The sequence below is a fragment of the Microtus pennsylvanicus genome, chromosome 14 (genome assembly GCF_037038515.1).
Source record: "Microtus pennsylvanicus isolate mMicPen1 chromosome 14, mMicPen1.hap1, whole genome shotgun sequence".
In the NCBI taxonomy this organism is placed as follows: Eukaryota; Metazoa; Chordata; class Mammalia; order Rodentia; family Cricetidae; genus Microtus; species Microtus pennsylvanicus.
In genome coordinates this window covers 10,038,598-10,058,329 of record NC_134592.1, presented here as the reverse complement: position 1 = coordinate 10,058,329, position 19,732 = coordinate 10,038,598, and the positions used below count along the sequence as shown (strand labels likewise).

The following is a 19,732-nucleotide window of genomic DNA, read 5'->3' as shown; positions in this document are numbered from 1 at the left end:
GTTTCAGAGCATGTGTCTGCATTATTCTGAATGGAGTGGACTTGTGGTAAGGAAAGCCTTTCCATGTGGCAACAGCCCTGATGATATGAGACCTGTGCTCTTTCAGAGTGACCATGCTCAGTGCTTTAGAATAGCTTCCTTAGGGAACTATTTATATAGTGTCTGGTGTGATGCAGTAGATGCACACTTAAGGGATGAATCAGAAATCCTGGGTTCTGGTCTTGTTTTCAAGATTAGCCTTGCTATCTAGGAGTCACTTAAGCTCTGGTCTAGTAAGATGAGTCGGCATGTAAAGGTGCTTACAGCTATGACTGAGTCAGCGTTTGAATCCTTTCACATGGTGGAAGGCAATAACTGACTCCTACAAGTTGTCTTTTGATCTCCACACACATGTGCACATGTAAATAAATGTAATAACATTTTTAAGAGCTATAGAAGTTCTATAAATTGTAGAAATGAGAGTGGACCCTACTGGTTCATATATTTGGACGCATTGTCTCCTGTTGGCCCCACATTAGGAAGTGTGGCTTTGTTGGAAGAGGCGTGCCATTGGGGGTGGGCTTTGAGGTTTCAAAAGCCCACTCCATTCTCTTAATTAATGCCATTCTATTAGCTCTCTCTTTCTCTCTTCCTCATTGTTGTGTCTCAAGATGTAAGTTCTCAGCTACTGCTTCAGTGCCATGCTTTTCTGCTGCCATGATTCCCACCATGATGATGGTCATAGATTTACTGTCTGAAACTGTAAGCCCCCAATAAACTTTTTTCTTTTTTAATAGCTTTGGTCATAGTGTCTTATCACAGCAACAGGAAAATAACTAAGATAGCTGTGGTAATGTGAAGCTCAGATTTTGTTGTTAGCATTTTTTTCTGAATGGAGTCAGCCTTTAATGCCTCTTTGAGCAGAGTTTAGAGTTTTGATTTGTGGTTAAGGAGGAAGGATATAGAGCAACAAAGTTGTTCTCACTGTGATAGACTCTGACCCCAAAGCCAAGAAAGACTTGGTGAAAGGGGGTTAAAGTCTTCTACTCGGATTAACTGAGAAAATGGCATTATGGGAAGTAGACTAGAAATGGGAGTTTGTTATTCCCTGCTTCAGGATTCTGCCCAAATTGGCAGCAAAGAATCTTGATAGATACAGTTGCACACTACTTTAGTACTGTACAGACAGATGACATTCTTTAGTCCAGGAGCTTGTGTACCTGAGAGCCAGATAATGGTGGTGGGATGCCCTTGGAACTAGAGAGGAGTGTGGCACCCTAGTTTTAATAACTTCCTGGGTAATTTTGGTACTACAGGTTTACGGACCAGACTTTCAGATCCATTGAGTTAGGAAAAGCAGACAGATCCAGAGATGAGAAATTCAAGGCAAAGGCAGCGAGGGGGCACAGAAGACATCAGGAGCAGAGAAGCAGTTCAAGTTCAGCCCTTCCTTAGCATCTACATTTTGATGGTTCCAGAACTCCCCTCAGGACACCGAATATGAAATGAAGGATTATGTGCAATTTACTTAAGTTTCTCACCCTGAATGCTGTAAATCACCTTTAGGTTACTAATGGTGCCAAATACATGTAAATGTTGTATATGTTGTATATGTTGCTATACTATAATGCCAAGAAACCAGCCTGTACATGGTTTGTACAGATACAGACTCTTCCACATCTTTTCTTCTCTTTCTTTTTCTCTTTTCTCTATTTTTCTTTCCTCCTTTTTGTTTGTTTTTGAGGCAGGGTCTCATTGAGCCCAGGTTGACCTCAAACTTACTATATAGCCAAGATTGTAGTAATATGGGCGGCGGGGCTGCGTCCCCAGCACCCCGGCTGCCTGGCTAGCTTATGCCCGAAATAACAACACACAAACTGTATTCATTTAAACACTGCTTGGCCCATTTCTATCTAGCCTCTTCTAGGCTAACTCTCGCACCTGGACTAGCCCATTTCTATTATTCTATGTAGCACAGCTAGGTGCACTTACCAGGAAGATTCTAGCCTACGTCCATTGCGTGTGTCTGCCCAGGAGCCGGGAGCATGGCGTCTCTCTGAGGCGTCTGCTCCCGAGAGGAGAGCTGTGGAGTCTGAGCTCACTTCCTCTTCCTCCCAGCGTTCTGTTCTGTTTACTCCTCCCACCTATCTTCTAACCAATGAGGGCCAAGCAGTTTCTTTTTATTTAACCAATGACCTTCCTCCATCACAAGATGATCTTGAACTCTGATGTTCCTGCCTGTCTCTCAATTTCTTAGATTGTAGCCTTGTGCCACCACACCCAGCTTCCTATATCTTTGGCGTGAGCTTGGTTGAATCCTTAGATAACTTGCTATACAAGTGGTGCTTAAGAGGCTCAACTATGGCCAGGTCAGTTTGATACACAGCCCCTCCTCTGTAGAGGTCTTGATGAACAGTTGTTTATAATCCTGCTACTGCTGCATATTACCTCCATGGGCCTAGCAAGTCTCTAGATCTTTCTTTGTGTCAACTTTCTCATCTGGACAATGGGATGGCCAGTCTTACCAGAAAAATCCCTGCTGTTGTCAGCATGAAATGGGATAATATAATTTACAAATTATATCAGTCATTTCTACATGAAGATGAACGGAGAAGAGGACACTGAGGGCACAATGGCCATTTTCATCTCAAAAAAGGAATCTAATTTTGATAGATGTTTGCATGCCATCACTCTTTATTGAGAGCTTTGGTGAATCCTGTCTTTCTTAAATGTTCTTTCCTTGGTTCTTAACACTGCTTGACATATAGGAGAGCTGTACTTAGCAATCAACACATTTTAGTTAACCAGGATTCTGAAAGGAATAAAAGCAAGCAAGCCATGTGGTTAACTCAGTGCCCTCCTGAGATTTATGCTGTGGTGTATGCTGGACCAGAAGAGCATTCTGAACAGCTGGTTGCTGACTTGACAGTGCTAAGAAGTGTCTCAGCCCAACACCAATGTGCGGGAGCACATAAGGAATTTACTGCTGCTTGCACCCTACACCCATAGTTACAAGATCCTAAAAGCTGGAGAAGTGACTGGCATTTCCCAAGAGTTATAGAATTTTTTCCCACCATGGAACTATGACACCAGGCATGCTGCTGTAGCTTGCTGTTGTGGTAAACATGGGTCATTTGAATTTGGCCCTTTTAATTTTGATTTTCAATGATACTAGAGTGTTTTTTACTTCAAAAAACGTTTTAGAGATCTAAGGAGATAGTTTAGCCAGTAAAGTGCTTGCTGAACACTATTGGACCTGGGTTTGAATACCCCAGGACCGTGGAAACCCAAGTGTGGTAGCACACACCTGTAATCCTGGTGTTCCTACAGACAATAGGACCTGGATACAGGGGCGTTTCCACAAGCTTCACAGACCTCTGTTTCTTAGAACCCTTAGTACCTGATGATTCTGATTTATTTCCAGAAGGTACCCTGTACACCAGTTCCAAGGTGTAAAACCCTGTTGGAATGTGTCAGTCATGTGGGGACTTACTATTTTGAGTCTGTTTTGGTTCTGTTTCATAGAATGATTGAACTTCAAACTCCAACCGACTTCTTTTTCTTTATTCTAACTTAAATCTGGCCTTGGGAAATGTTATAGTTTTTTTTTCCTGGCCTTGTATTGGAATGTTGACATGGGCCAAAAGGAGTAGGCTCAGAAAAGACATGAAGTTTGTAAGCCTGAAGCACCCATGCAAATGTCAAGAGCCAGAGTTTGGTCCTTTCCATTTCAGGACTGCTGTCATGTGGTGAGTGGACCAGTACTTAAGTGGTTGGCTGCACAGTGCTGAGGAATTACATCTCAGGTGAGGTTAAGGGAGAAGCAAGCTGGGTAGGGAAAGGAAAGAGGAAAAAACGTCAACAGATGCTGCCAGTCACCTCTTACATGATAATCTCAACCCATTTAGGACCTTATCATTGAAGACAAAGTCTGGACACATCTGCTTGCTTGGCATCAGTGTGGGAAGTTTGATAAGTACTTCACATTTAGCACTGCTAACAGCTTTTCTACTCTTTCTCAAACCTGTTCTTTCTGGAGTCACCCCAGTCCAGCCAGTGCCCACTCCTTTTCCTTATTCTTCCATCTCATCTTGTCAGCTCTCTCTCAGAATGTACCCAGCCATTCCTATTGCTAGTCTAGACTGCATTGCAGCCTTGTCTTTCAGGCTTCCTGCCTTGTTCCTGTAGTCGTACCCATTTTTCCTTTTGAAATTTAAACTCAAGTCATGTCACTGTGGTACTCTAACCTCGCTGAATGGGAGAGCCCTGACTTCCATGATGCCCTGCATGTTTTGGTCAGCATGTCTTGATAGTGTCCACATTTCACCTCCAACACTCCAACGGCCTTTGCCACTCCAACCACACCAGCCATACCAGCATTGTGGTGTTTATATTGCCCCTCTCCTCCCTGAAGATGCTATTACACTCTATCTTCTCTCTAGGCCTGCACTCAAGTGTTACCTGGAGTCTCTTTTAAAAGCCTCCACTGTGGGCCCTCCCCTTCTTTCTCCTTCGCCTTATTGTCCTTTAACAACATCTGTATATTCTAGATGTTGATTTTATATGTCAGCTATTTCCCTAGTGCTCTTGTATGTCATAGTTTCTAGTAAGTGTGTTAATGAATGAAGGAAATGAGAATAGAATTTGTGAAAGGTTAGGTAATTTGCATGAAGTTACCCAACAGTTAGAGGGATGTCTGCTCAGTTTCATGTTTTGTCTGTCTGCAGTAACATCTTGTGAATCCACCTTAGCAATGAACAAAACCCCAGAGACTCTTCTGGGATCCCAGGATATGTCATGGTGCCTGTCACATATTCCATAGTTGTGAAAAGGGATAGGGCAGAGGAAGAACAGAGGATCCCCTAGATAGAGTGAGTAATTGACTCTTTCTGCTTCCGACAGGCTTTTATGCCTCCATCTCTGCACAGTGACTGGGGCAAAGTGGTCATGCCATGATTGATTTTTGTAGACTTGTCTATACAGAAGCATGAGTGCTTCAAGTCAAGGGGTTATCTCAACACTTGTCACCACCACTCCTCTGGAGATATTCCTTATCTGCTGGCAGGATTTGAATTAGGCCACAGGTCCTGTGAGGCTTACTCTTTGATTTCCTAGAGCCTTTTCAGGTTCATAACCACGTGGGTCTTTAGAGGTGACAGTAGGAGAGCACCTGCTTGGAGGAAATCAGCACAGAATGGGAAGTTAAGAGTGAAGAAATGGACTGGGAACAAGAAGCACAGTTGATCTTCACTGATGCCACAGTTTTGTTAGTGTCTGACAAGCCACAAGCAAAACAAACAAGTTAGCTGCCAGGATGCCAAAGCAGAACGTACCAGTCTGCCTCCACATTACAGTTAATGGTGAATCTACTCAACCGAGGCAGTGCTGTGGGTTTGCCACCCAAAGACTGACATCCAGTGCTTTCAGGAGAAACAGATGTTGTGGCTGTGAGAAGTCATTCTCACCTTGCTACCTGTCTTTTTAAATCAAGCTTTGGGGCGGGGGGGGATTCATGTGTAGAAGGACTCATGTGTGTGATGAAGCGTTGCTATGTTTGCATTCCGTATTTGGGATGTTAATGATGTGCTTAGCTGGCTCAGATGCTGCTGGTAGTGGCCCACTCCTTGCTTAAGGTGTTGTAGTCTCTTATGTTAAGAACAAAATAACTGAGGGGACAGAACAAAACCCATTACCTGAATAAGTGAGGTGATGTGACCTGAGTCCCAGCACATTCTAACACACCACGGTGGAGCCATGTGGCTCTTGGCAGTGACTTAGGAGAGTGTAGAAGTTGATCCTGTTGCATAGGATCTACAAACTCTGGGAGTAGCTTTTTGGAGGTGGGAAGTTAGGGGTCTTTCTGCTCTTACAGTTAACATTCATTCACCTGACATTTCCTGAAAAGCTACCAAATAGAAGCCATAGTTGAAAATGGAAAATATGTCTTCCAGAACTTATGTCCTCAAGAGCTGCTGAACACAACATGCCAAAAGCTTGGGATGAGGAAGCCAAGGGTGAGAATACCATCTTGGAAATCTGAACTGGAGGAGAATGGCAACCCTCGAGGAGGAGGTATCTCCTGGAGTGAACCCCTGGACCAGTAGCATGAGTTGTGGGGTTGGTGGGTAGGAATTCTGAGGACCGTTGGTAGAGTGTAGGAGCTTACTGTGGGAAGCAGAGGAAGGAGCTGGGTGCAGTGTGTGCCCCCCCCCCCCATGTTTTGGCCAAGAAAACCCAAGGACAGACTTATATTCTGATGTGTGACCATGTCTGTGGTGATTTCGCTGTGTCCTGCAGAGGGCACCCTTTACCCCAAGGAAGTAATGTAAGTTCTTTGTGCTCTAATTTCCCTGTCTTTAAATGTGACTATTACCTGCTACAAGAATTATTGTGCTTAAATGAGACTTCTCATAGAAAGCATCTATGAAAGTGCCTGGAATTTCGAAGACACTTTAATAAATGAATAAATCTGCATTTACTGAAAGCAGGGCATTTCGTCAGATCCTTTTCTTGACTTTGAATTTTACTGGAGAGAGGAAAAAGGCCAACATATTGTACAGACAGTATTTCCCATCTCTTCCTACCCACTGAGAGTTGAGACTTAAAATGCTAAAAATCAGCCCCTAGAAGATGATCCTTTTGCAACTGAAGCATTTATAACAAAGTGAAATAAACAAGGTGTGATTAATCAGGGAAGAGCTGGGATCTTTGCTTGGCTAGCATATAGACTCCCTTGTCACTGCTGTTGACAAATGAATTGTGTTTTCTGGCTAAGGTAATTTGACCAGAGACCAGCACCAAGTGTCAACCTTCCCTGAGCCCCTGTATCGTCTCTTATGTCCAGAGCTTGATAATAAACAAATGCACCAGACAGTAGTATGTGCATTCTGTTCCACTGAAAGGAGAGCAAGCCAAAGTAAGACTTCAGTGATGAGAACGTGCCAGCAAAATGGGTTGTTATAGCTTTAATAAGGTGTATATGGGTCTTAAAAGGAGCTATAGAAGAACTTTAAAGAGTGACTTTAACTCGAGAATCTTTGTACAGGTTTAAGATTGGGGTGGGGTAAGTGGGAAAGATTACAATCAAATATGGCCACTCCTCAAACCCCTTAAGAGACAGGAAAATTACTGCAAGTTTGAGGCCAACCTGGTCTATAGCAAGTTCTGAGCCAACAATAGACACTTAGTAAAACTCCATCTCAAAACACAACAGCATTGTACTCAGTGGAATGCCTTTCCCTGGAGAGAGGACACGTTCGCAGACAAATACACCTCAGAACAGTCTCAGCACCAGGAGATAAGGACTCAGTATCTTTACATTCTGTTCCCCTTTGTCTTCAAATGTGGGTACAATGGCTGCAGTGGATTAAGTTCTTGTCAACCTTACCAAACTTCTGGACTGGGACATCTGTGAGGATCAGATTCCTGGTGTGAACAATGTGTAGGTCAGCTTATTCTTACCCATGACTGAAAAGTTAAAGGCAGCTTCCTTCAAAGACAGGCAAGAATGGAGTGAATGGGTCCTCCTGTTTTGGGGACAGTCCTTCCCAACATATAATTCAGAACTCTGTTCATTGCTGGTACAGCTTCTCATTTTCTACACATAAAGCCCTTTGTGGTCTTTCTGCCCTTTCTCTTGAAGCTCAACTTGCAGAAGTTTAGCTTCTGTGCTCCAGAAAACTGCTTGAGCAGCAGGCTCAATGGTGTACACTTAGAATTCCATCCCTGGGGAGACTGAGGCAGGATAACAAGCTTGAGGCAAGCCTGGCCTACTGGACTACACAGGCAAGCCCATCTTAGAGTCTGGGGGTAGGAGATCTGCTTTGGCTGTGGGTCTGTGTGTGCTGCCTTGCTCCCTATCAAAACCCTTGTTTTTCTATTGATGACATCCCTCTAAATCCTCTTCCTTGGATGCTTTTACAACCTCTGTGCCCCATGTTCTCTTCTTTTCTGAATTCCTATATAACACTTAAGAGATCTAATCCATAATCTACTATTTAATGTTTCTTAACTAGGCAGAAGGTGACCAGAAGATGGGAACAACACTTCTTCTGCTTGCATCCCAGCACACTTAACAGAGCTGGGGTAGTCTTGGCTTCCCAGTACTTGCTGTGTTCCTGTTTTTCTTTTTAAATTTTCTGTCAAATTTAATCATTGTTGCAGACCAGAATGAAAACTGACAAGAAAGGGGACAGGTACTGCCATTTGGATGTCTCATTTTTAACATGAAAGTCTTTGAGGAGTTTGATAAAGCCATTGAACTTAATAAAAGCAAGATCTGTTTGTTGTAGTTGAGCAGAATTTATCCAAGTAACAAGAGCAGGAAGTGTGTGATAGGTTTTCACAGTTCTAGGAATCGACAAAATGTTTGAGTTGTAAAAATTCATGTGGCCTTTAAAAGTCCTTATTTGTTTATTTTGACTTTTTGAGACAGGGTCCCAGTAGCCCAGACTGATCTTGAACTCTCATGTAGCCAAGGCTAGCCTTGAAATCCTGATCCTCCTGCCTGCACTCCTGAGTACTGGGATCACAGGTGTGCACACCACTCTCAACTGAAAGCCCTTATATATTTAAACATAGTTCCTGATTCTTCTATATTCAAACAGAATAACAGTGCAGGTGTGCACGAGCTAGTTATTGTGTCTGATCTTCACTGTAGTCTATGAGTAGAAAGCAGGGATTCTGGTGTTTGGGTACATTGTGACCATTTTACCTCCCAGGTACCTAAAGTTCGGAGAACTTAGGTTACATCTCAGACTCTCACTGGGTACTGCTAGTGTTAGAATTTGAATCTTTATAAATACAAGCACTTTGTCTTCAAAAGAACCTAGTGAGGAAGCTGCTGTTACTGTCACACTCATTTTATGAAAGAACTGAGGCATACCCTGGTTAGATGGCTCGTCCTGCATCAGATAGCTGCTGTTTGAACACAGGAACACTTGATTCTGGGAGCTCTGCTTTGGCTGCTGTACTCTGGCCTTTCTGGAGGCTTTGGGGGAAAGAGTTCTGGTGGTCATGTTGAAAGGAACTGTAAATCCCAGTCCACTGGAAAAAGACATTATGCAGTATCAGGAAGGCTCTGAGAAGATCTACTAAGGGTAGACACTTTGCTTCCTGAATTTCCCACTTGTCCTCAGAAGGAATCTCTTGCTTAACAATTTGGAATTTATGCTCAAGTACTGCTGTAGTAAAAAGAGAATCCTGGCATGGAACATAAAAGAATGTTTAGGAGAGAGAAAAAAATACATAAGTCAAAATGCCTAACTGGAAGGAGTCTAAAGTGTGTAATATCAAATATCCCATTGGAATGTGGGTTCAGAGTTGTAGTTTATATAATTTGGGGAAAATCACTTATTCTTTTACTGAGGTGTATGCATCATTTAGATTATATATCCAAAAATGCTTTGTAAACAGAAAAGCTCAAGATCTTTTTCAAAATTGTCATTTTCCAAGCTCGCATTGTCATAATAGCTAGGACAGAACCTCCAGCTCTTAGAAGGACTAGAGTTTGAGACTTGGGTTACAATTTAGTAGGAAAGCACTTGCCTAACAATGAGCCCCTGGGGGGCTGTTGAATGGAAAGATAGTGAATTCTTTCTACCTCTCCAGGTTCCCTATCTGGCATGTTAGAGCTGAAATTTTTTTTTTAATTTTTATTTTTATTGAGCTCTATATTTTTCTCTGCTCCCCTACTTACCTCTCCCCTCCCCTTCAACCCTCAAGGTCCCCATGCTCCCAATTTACTCAGGAGATCTTGTCTTTTTTACTTCCCATGTAGATTAGATCTATGTATGCCTCTCTCAGGGTCCTCATTGTTGTCTAGGTTCTCTGGGATTGTGATTTAAACATAGAGCTGAAATTTTTTAAATAAAACTTTCTTGTGAATTTATTCGTTCCTTCGTTCCTTCCTTCGTTCCTTTCTTCGTTCCTTCGTTCCTTCCTTTTTAAAGACAGGTCTCTATTGAGCAGCTCTGGATGTGGCTGCTATTTGTGTAGATTGCGTAGACCAAGCTGGCTTTGAACTCAACGAAATCTATCTACTTGCATCTGACTCCCAAGCACAGGGATTAAAGGTGCTTGTTACCATACCTAGTTTGAATTAGTTTCTAGCTTGTGTTTTGCTTGGTTTTGTTTTGGGGGAGTTTAATGGAGTTCAACCAGAGGTCATATTTTTCTCCATCACTTTATTATACTCCCCTTTGGATTTCTAAGTGAGTTCACTTTTTGTTTTTCTGACACATCTCTGGCAGAAAGTGTTTCTTTGGATAATTCCAAAATGCTAATTTATTTATTCACTTATTTATTTATGCTTGTTTGTTTTGTTTAGTTTTGTTTTGTTGAGACAGGGTTTTTCTGTGTAGCTTGGATGACTGTCCTGGAACTAGCTCTTGTAGACCAAGCTGGCCTCGAGCTCACAGAGATCCACCTGCCTCTGCCTCCTGAGTGCTGGGATTAAAGGCATGTGCCACTATCACCTGGCTCCAAAATGTTAAATTTCATTCACTAGTGTATTGGGCTTTTTTTAAATCTTCATTTTTTTTTATTCTGCTCACTCCCTCAAATGTGGCCATCTGTTTTTTGTTTTGTTTTGTTTTTTGCTATTTTTAAAGGAATTCCTAGTATGTCGTCCTGTTGATGTAATCACTCTAAATGTCTCTATGATAAAGTCTGGCTCGTGTGAAGGACTATCAAGGATGGAAAGCCTGCTGCTCCTTTGCATGCCAGAGCAGTTTCTACTGACAGGGAGGGAGGTGGGAGTGTTTTTACTCTTGGTTACTAGACCCTTTATCCTGCACATGACCAATGATGTGAGTTTAAGGTCATTCCAATACATGAAGTATTGCACAAAAGATACTTTTTAAAAAGTACTGAAATAAGCTTTGCCTCATCTGTTTGTCTGTTAGGACAGTGTTTTTTCTATACAGCTGCTGTGTTTGTCCAGCAGTTGTTTGGAGAGGAGAAACTTGGTGGTAAGGACCTAGTGTCCTCTGTCCTTTGTGATCCAGGCTTGTCCTCTTGCTCCTAGGAACCTGAGACTTTAACCCCACTCTGTGGCATTAATTAGTATGGACCAAATTGTGTTCCTTCAAATTAACAAGTTGGAGCTCCAGTCCCAGTTGAACTTACTGTATTTAGGCCTTTAAGAAGATAAGGTTAGAGGCTGGAAAGATGACTCAGCAGTTAAGAGCACAGGCTGCTCTCTCAGAAGACCCCAGGTTCAATTCCCAGTACCCACATGGCAGCTCACAGCTGTCTGTAACTCCAGTTCTAGAGGATCTGACACCCTCATATAGACATCATGTAAGCAAAACACCAATGCACCTTTAAAAAAATAAGGTTAATTGTTGTAGTAGGGATGGAGCCCTAGTCCAATATGACTAGAGTCCTGTGAGAAGAGGAGGGCAGCAGAACACTCATGAACAGAGAAGAGAGAAGGCGACTGCCTGTCTGCCTGGAAGAGTGGAGTCCAGAGAAAGTTGCCTTGTTGTGATGTGAGGCTGCACCCACACCCTGGCTGCAAAGTGCAGCCACAGTATAAATAGCTACAGATCAGGGATTGTCACTCAGGCCAAGAAAGACTTTGCTAGCAGTGGCCCTCACTCTGCTTGAGGCCTGGCTTCCTGTCCTGCTCCTCCAGGCAGAGGTTAGTCTCCTTCTCTCATACTCAAGAGCACTCTGTCCCAACCTGTTTCTGTGCTTACCATGCCTTCTGTCAGCCCCCACTTTTAAATGAGGAGCTGCTGTTAGGAGCTTGTCATGAATCCTGGACTGGAATGAGTGCAGCATATGTGTCAGCTCTCCAGGGTGGTTTCCTGGGAAGCACTGGCAGGGTGAAGGAGCAAGAACAGATTACGTTTTGAGAACAGCACTGAGTTTTCACTTCCTTGAAGTAGAATGTCAAGGTCTCCTGAGGGACTTCCAGTGAGTGGGGGAAGTACTGGGTACAGTTTCCCAGGCATGGTCCTCATTCAGAGTTAGATGTTAGTGATATAGAAGAATATACCTTCTGTTGACTCAGCCAAGATCTGTATTTTAAAAAATACTATTTAATTAACTCTATACCTAGTGAGTTAGAAGTTGATGGCAGTTGAGAAAACAAACCTTCCAAGAGCCAGAACTTGACCACGGTTGGTAGGCTAGTAGTAGACCAGGACTAGAACTTTCTTTTGGTTCCACTGTGGTGGTAGGTTCTTCCTTTGGCCTCCATCCTGACAGACATGACAGTGAGAAGAAGCATCAGTAATCAGTTCTGTCATTTTTTTTTCCTTAAAAAAACAAAACAAAAAACCTCTATCCTGGCCACACAGTAGGTTTGAGGTAAAAAGAAAAACTTAAAATCTTAAAAAGTTACCATAACTGCTAAGCCTGGACAAACCAAATGCACCAGATTTGTGGCCACCTGTTCCTGTTCCATGTGGGCAGGACTTACAGCCAAAGAGAAGAAGAAGCTATGGCCTGAGCTGGCAGGTGAGGTGGACCTCCACCTCTTCTCATTCTTTGTATCATAGAATCTTTGCTGCCGGGGCTCTTAGTCCCAAACAATATTACTGTCATAACCTGATAAGCAAGACTGACCCTGCTTCCACTGTGTTTGTTCCTTGGCTAATTAATTTGGGGGACCTGCCCAAACCTGCCTGCTGGCAGGATCTCACTATGTTTCCCAGGCTGGCCTAGAGCTCCAAATCCACCACTTCAGCCTCCTCAGTGCTGAAATGGCAAGTACCACAAAGGGAGGAAGAGTTTATTTCAGCTGATAATACCTTGGGATATAGTCCATCCCAGGGAGGAAGTCATGGCAATAGATGCTAAGAGCTGCTGGTCACATTGTATGCAGTTAGGAAGCAGAGAATGAGAATGTTTTTACTCAACTAGTTTCTCTTTCTTATTCAAAGTCTAGGAACTCAGCCCAGGGAAGGGTGCTGCCCACATCCAGAATGTCTCCCACTAGAGGCTTGTCTTCTAGGTGATTCTAGATTTGTCAAGTTGATAACATTAACCATCACAAGATCTGACCAATTTTCTTTTTAATTAACTAGTTTGTTTCTCTTATTTATTTATTTGGTGGGGGAGTAACCTATGGCATATGTGCAAGTTAGAGGACAGTGTAGTGAAGTCAGTTCTCTCCTTTCACCATATGGTTCCCAAAGATCAAACTTGGATCATCAAGCTTGGTGGCAAGTGTCTTTACTGGTGGAACCATCTCACCACCCCAAGATGATTTTGTTAAATGCAAAATGATAAACTGCTAACAAGATTAAAACTCAAATAGAATAACATTAAGTCTTCAGACACCCTTACACTCTCAACAGAGGCCAAGGTTGGGCAGGAAATTGTCTGTAATAGTCTAAGGTACATCTCAGGATCCTGTATGTCCTAGGAATCCCTCCCCCACCCTGTGTGTTGGGGTTGGGGGTGGGGAGGTGTTTTGCTCTAAAGAGAAGATATTTTGACCTCATTAGAAGTTAGGTGGCAGGCCTGGGTTATTGGTTTCTTAAGGATTGTCTTCTGGGTATACTCTTGAATGTACTCTACCTCTCCCAATGCAGATGGACTCTTCAGAAGTTCTCAGGGCATGGAACCAATTTCTGCAGAGCAAGATGTTGGAAAGAAAATAGAGACATTATTCAGGCCACCAAATAAGCATGAGACTCAAAAGGAAAAGAGGACAACATTAGGAAGAACATTAGAGCTTTTAAGAGTTTAGCCATGGGACTGGCTACTCTGTAGGAATTAAACATGGCTCCTCATATACTTCCTCAGTTTCAGATCCTCCAGCTTTTCTGGTATGGTAGAGTTTCGTTATTTTCTTAAAATAGAACTTTAAATCAAATGGATACAGGAGCTAGGTTTCCTCAAATGATGTGTAAACCACAGGCAAAAAAAAAAAAAAATAGCTCTGTTGAATGTCTGAGTAAACTGCCTAGTGAGGCCCAGCCCCTTCAGTGCTAAGGAGCTTGCTGCTCTGCACTTCCTGTCCTCTCTGCCGTGCAGCCATGTCCTCAATCTGCTGCTGGTCTTCATGGGTCTTGGCCCCTGGACAACCTTGGCAAACAACTCAGTGCACAGTGTGTTACTAGTGCTCTGCTGCTTACTACAAATCCTTAACAACTCCTTCTCTTTTTTTCCTCTCTATTGTGAACTTTAGTTATCATCTCCTTCTCTTTTGAGCTCTTCCTTCTCCTTCAGATCTGGTGTTTGGTTCCTCTTCTGACTCGGGTCTTCTTCCTGTGGGCTCACAGCAGCCTCAGGCGCTCTACATTCATCCTGCTCTGGTCTATGTTAGAGCTTGTTCTATTTGTCATGGCTTTCTCTGTTTTTCTTCAAGAAATGGCTCCTACTACTCTGCTCCTTAGAAAGCTGTTGTCTGGGAAGAACATAAGATCTTCCATAGGCCTCCTGGCCCTTTCTCATTCTTGTTCAGCACTTCATTGCTTCACTGCATGTGTGTTCAGTCTCTTTGGACCACAAATAGCCTCAAGAGCTTTCAATGCAAATAATGCTGTAGGCGTGAAAGAACAGATGAAATAGTGGGCATAATAATCCATCATGTGTAGCACCATAAATCCATGGTGCTTTGGCAGCATTTTATTTCTCTCCAGTACAGCAGAGCATACATGTAGAAATAATTACATTGTGGTCGGTGTGCCTGATTGTCAGTAATAGAGAGGCCTCTTCTGGTGTCCCTTTACCTCCATGCCTAAGGGAAAATCAGCATTAAAAGACTGAAGTTCTGGAGCCAGTGGGATGGCTCACCAGATTAAGACTCTTGTCAACAAGCTTGACAACCTGAGTTCAGCCCTTAAGGTCTGTTTGGAGGTTGGGGAGGATTCTTTTACTTCCGTCCCAACTCCTATGTACAAGGTTATGCTTTCCCATTAGCAGTCTTGAGACTGAGCTTCCATGCAGATTGGATGCTCATAGAGGATTTGAATGTTCCTGTATACTTCAGAGAATAGTTTGGAAATGAACAACATAATGTGTCTGGAGAAATTTTGTGAACTAGAGGGTGGTGTGAATATAACAGAGGGCAGAAGTTGTAGGGGGCAGGTCAGTGGTATAAACAATGGTTTGGTGTCCTCTACTAGCTGCCTGAAAGGCAGGAACAACTCTGAGCTTCAGCTTTTCTACTAATAGAAATGAAATAATGGATGAAAATTGTAAAGATGCTGACATATAGAAGGTGCTTTAGCGAAGAGGTTCTCATCAGGCGTTTATCATGGATATCACACTATTAGGTTTGGGTTCTGGGTAGTTCCCAAATGGGTTTTGCAATAGACATTTGTAAATGTATTTTTGGCCAACTGTTTTATGTGTATGCCAAACTTAGAACTCCTATTTGAAAGCTTTGCCTTTGATTTACAGAATAAAAAATTTCGGGAGCTGGAGAGATGGCTCAGAGGGTAAGAGCATTGCCTGCTCTACCAAAGGTCCTGAGTTCGATTCCCAGCAACCACATGGTGGCTCACAACCATCTGTAATGAGATCTGATGCCCTCTTCTGGCCTGCAGGCATACATGCAGAAAGAATATTGTATACATAACAAATAAATAAAAATATTAAAAAAAAAAAAAGAATAAAAAATTTCAAGATGGGGATTCATCTGTAAATCACTGGTGGAAAACAGACTAGTGTAATCAGTGTCTTCTTTAGAACACACAAGCCACAGATGGGGCCACATGCAGAATGGAAATAACTAATAGCATCATTAACAAAAATTAAAAAATCAAGTTAATTGTAATAGTGTGTATTTAAGCTTTGTGCCCAAAATATTATGATTTGAACATGTGACCAGCATGAAAATTATTGGTAAGCTATACTATATTACTTTCATGCAAGTTTGGTATGTATTTGTACCTGTGTCACTTTTCAGTTCAAAGTGGCCACATTTCAAGGGATCATGCTCACCTGTGACTTGAGACTGATCCCTGGTAGGCTGAGACTTAGAGAGTAACTAAGACAGAGATTCCTTAGTACATTAATGCACACAACAAAGGGGTTTAGTGCTGGGCAAGCCATGTCTAGTTTTTGTGGCAAACCTTGCTGTGTGTTAGGTTCACCAGATGCTTGCTGTGCCAGTGTGTACTACAGCGATGGGAATACTGTGATTTACCCCCTCTGGCCAGGGTGAGAAGGCTGCAGCAGAGCTTCAACAAGTTCACATGCTCACTCTCATTTCCTTTCTTTCAAAATATTTTTAATTTTAATTCAAATATAATTACATCATTTCTCTCTTCCCCTTTCTCCCTTCAGCTCCCATCATCCCCTCCCCCACTTTCATGGCTTTTTTTCTTTATTATTGTTATACATGTATGCATACACTTGCTCCAAAGTTTGCTCCTTCTGATAGGAAGGACTTCTTTGGAAGGTCAGGAGTCACTGACAAATTAATGTTGGTTATGAACCCAGGCCCCTGAAAAAAAAATCACATTCTTAAGCTGAAACATTGCATTAATTGGATTTTATGGCTCTGAAGCAGGCTCCTGTTCTTTAACAGGGTAAAGCAAGTGTGTGGAATATGTACCCTAGGCATCATCTAAGTTTGTGATGTTTACAGGAAATATTAGTGTGAGTGATTGGCCTGGCATGTTTCTGGTTGTAGAGTGAGCGCACCCAGTAGTAATGTTTTAATTGGCAGTCACCACCCCAACTATTAAATGAGTTAAAAGAGCCCTTCCCAGTTACATTTGCTTTGTGGTATAACATTGGCTTCTGGCTCTGTCATATGGAAGAATAAGGACAGGTGATGAAATAGGCCCAGGGCAGCAAGGTGAAGAGGCTGCCAAGAGTCTCACAGGGCATGGGCCTGGAGCCAAGTCCTCTGGCTTCAATATCACCATGCTTCCAGACAGCTTCCTCTACAAGCACCCCAAGACCTTTGTTGCTCAATTTGCTGGTGGTTTAATGAAGCAGATCACATCAGGCTGTGCTCACAGAAACTTCTCCTTGGGTGTGGTGGATCAAGAGTAGGGAAGCAGGGAATCACCCAGGCATGGCAGGAAGGGTTTCCTAGACAACCTGAGTGCTGGGGAGCAATGGGAGTTCCCTATGTGTTCTCCTGATTGTAGGGGTCTCAGAGAAGTTTCTCTGAGTCAGTTTGGCAGGAGCATGGTTGACAGGGTTTCCTGGTAGTTAGTGTTAAGAAGAAAGACAAATGGGCACGGAATCTCAGATGTTCAGTTGGTGAAAGAAGTCAGTCTGAAAGGCTGCACACAGTGATCCCAGCTGTTTAGTGTTAGGAACTTTCCTAACGCAAGCTCTCTGCCGATGCAAAAATCCCAATCAAGCCAAATCACAACAAACTAAATTAAAAAATACCCAGCTTTAATGGGATTCCTGCTCTCTCAGGTGGCCCCGAGGGGTAACCCGGAAGCCACTAATGCTTGGGGAGGACTACGAGGGAACTTTCAGAGGGGTGGGGTGGAAGGTAGGGGTAATAGCAGTTTAAATAGACTGGGGGAGTGGTCAAGGCTTGGCGGGCACAGGGATGGGGCCTCGAAAGATGGAGGCCAGAGACCAGGACTTACATTTAGCATTCTGGAAAACTACAGAAATTAAGTCAATAGCTGTCAAGAAATGGGTAGAAGGAACAAGTCCTGAGAATGCAGTCTTTTAAAAAAAATTTAAGTTCATAGCAGTATTGAGAGGGCGGTAGATATTTCCCATACTCCCCACCCCCATATTTGCATATCCTCCATTATAAACATCCCCCAGTGATCAGTAAATGCACATATATACTTTCTAGCCACCGGATTCTGTCATTTATTTTTGATATTGTATACCCGAGTGTCTGTGGATTTGGACAAAGATACAGTGATATGTATTCATCATTATAAAATGAATAGGCTATGCCTGTTATGGGGACAGTAATACATGGGAAATCTCTGCCTTCTCCATTTTGCTATGTGTCTAAAATTCTTTTTCTTTTTTTAAAGTCTCTTTTTAAAAAGGGGGTACTGAGAAGATGGTTCAGCAGTTAAGAAGGCTTATGGCTCTTGCAGGGAACTGGAGCTCATTCCCAGCATCTCCATCAGGTGGTACACACATACACATGGCTAACAATAAAATAATTTTTAAAAATTTAATAAAAGGGAAAGAGATTGAGTAATGAGACCTAATGGCCAGGTGAAGACCCAGATCTTTGAGGACACTGAGGACCTGGGAAATGGAAAAGTGTCTGAGTGCCATCTAAAGGCAACCTCAAGGATAGTGGCTTTGAGAAGAGCTTACAGAAGTGCAGGTGAGTGGCTGTCCCCAGGAGCAAGGCTCAGAAACTTCACATGTATACGAATACAGAAAAATTTGACTGATATCTGTCAAAAATGAATATACAAACCATGGGTTCTAGATCTAGATGATAGGAGTAACTTTTTTTTTTTAAACAATAAACTCAGTAGAGCAATGGCCCTTTGTTAGCTAGACCGTACTAATTATACAATGAAGTGGAATTCAGTGAAGTTAAGTCTTCTGAATAGAGAAATAACTGTCAGGTGGTAGAATGTTTCTAAGATGCTGGAGGGCATATGGAATGTGGCTCCACCCCTCACTGCAGGATCAGTATAAGCCAGTGAGCAGATTAGAGGGATCCCAGTGACTAGCTTTATGATAGAGAAAATGTACCTGTTACAAACCTTGGTACTGATGGCAACTGTGTGCTCTGCGGTGTTCCTGCAGTTGCTTCCAACACTGTTGAGTCCTCTGAGAACTGCTTTTTAAAAAGCCCTGTCCATGAACAAATTGTCATCAGTGTAGATGGTCATTAGCATTAGTAAGAGTGTTAACTGAGCACTATCCTTTCGAACAAGCATCTCTGATTGGTGATATGCTCTACTGTTTGAGAGTCTTTTCCAGTTCAGTCACTGCTTCCTATAGCCTTCACAGCCAGGTAGGAATAAGACAGGAGACTGAGGCAGCAAGACCGAATTTAGAGAAGCCACAGTAAGTGCTGAACCTCCTGCCTGACCCCTTATCCTCAAAATGAGGAAAGCAAGGTTTCCAAATAGAGCAGACAAGTTTGAGTTGGCCCCTGTCTCCAGATCCTACATCATTGCCAATGGCTATAGCTCCCCATAGCCAGCTCAGCACATCAGCCCACCTCAGATCATAATCCATTACATTAAAGTAACAATTTTGTTTGAAAAAAACAAATTTGAACAATTTTTAAAAAGGGTTTCAGGGGCTGGATAGATGGCTCAGTGGTTAAGAGCATTGCCTGCTCTTCCAAAAGTCCTGAGTTCAATTCCCAGCAACCACATGGTGGCTCACAACCATCTGTAAAGAGGTCTGGCACCCTCTTCTGGCCTTCAGGAATACAGACAGAATATTGTATACATAATAAATAAATAAATAAATAAATAAATATTTTTTAAAAAAAAGGTTTCAGTGTTTTAGAAAATTAATTCCTTAACATAGTGAGTGTATTTCCTCTCAACCAAGCTAGGAAACTACGATCTACCAGCTGCCTCCCTAGTAACAGTTTTTGTTGGCCACATTTGAAGCGGTACCATTGGCTCTAGGAAAAGAGCATTTTAAAATAGAACAGACTCCTGTTTTTCAGAGCAGCATCCGTCTCAGGAGGGACAGGGATGCCCTGAGGCCAGGTAACTGGCCTGAAGTTACTCAAGTGCTGGTGCAAACACAAGTGTCAAGTTCCCACCCCACCCTCACCCCCATGCCTTCAACTCCTTGTCACACTCTGGTTCATGGCTCCTTTGAGTGCTTGGTCCTGGCTCTGGTTTACTCAGGATCTCGTGAA

At 42.7% G+C, this 19,732-nt stretch overlaps 1 protein-coding gene across 5 annotated transcripts in view; it reads left to right on the top strand.

Moving 5' to 3' along the window:
* The window catches only part of Evl (Enah/Vasp-like), a 147,073-nt gene that overhangs the window by 46,781 nt on the left and 80,560 nt on the right, over positions 1-19,732 (top strand). Inside the window, exon 2 of one of the 5 annotated variants that reach the window (XM_075947349.1) lies at positions 5,931-6,051. The exons of 3 other annotated variants lie outside the window; for them this stretch is intronic. The gene's annotated coding sequence lies outside the window, so the exon portion shown is untranslated. Of the gene's footprint in view, positions 1-5,930; positions 6,052-19,732 lie in introns of those variants that run through there. One more of the 5 variants, XM_075947347.1, reaches the window with a different exon arrangement.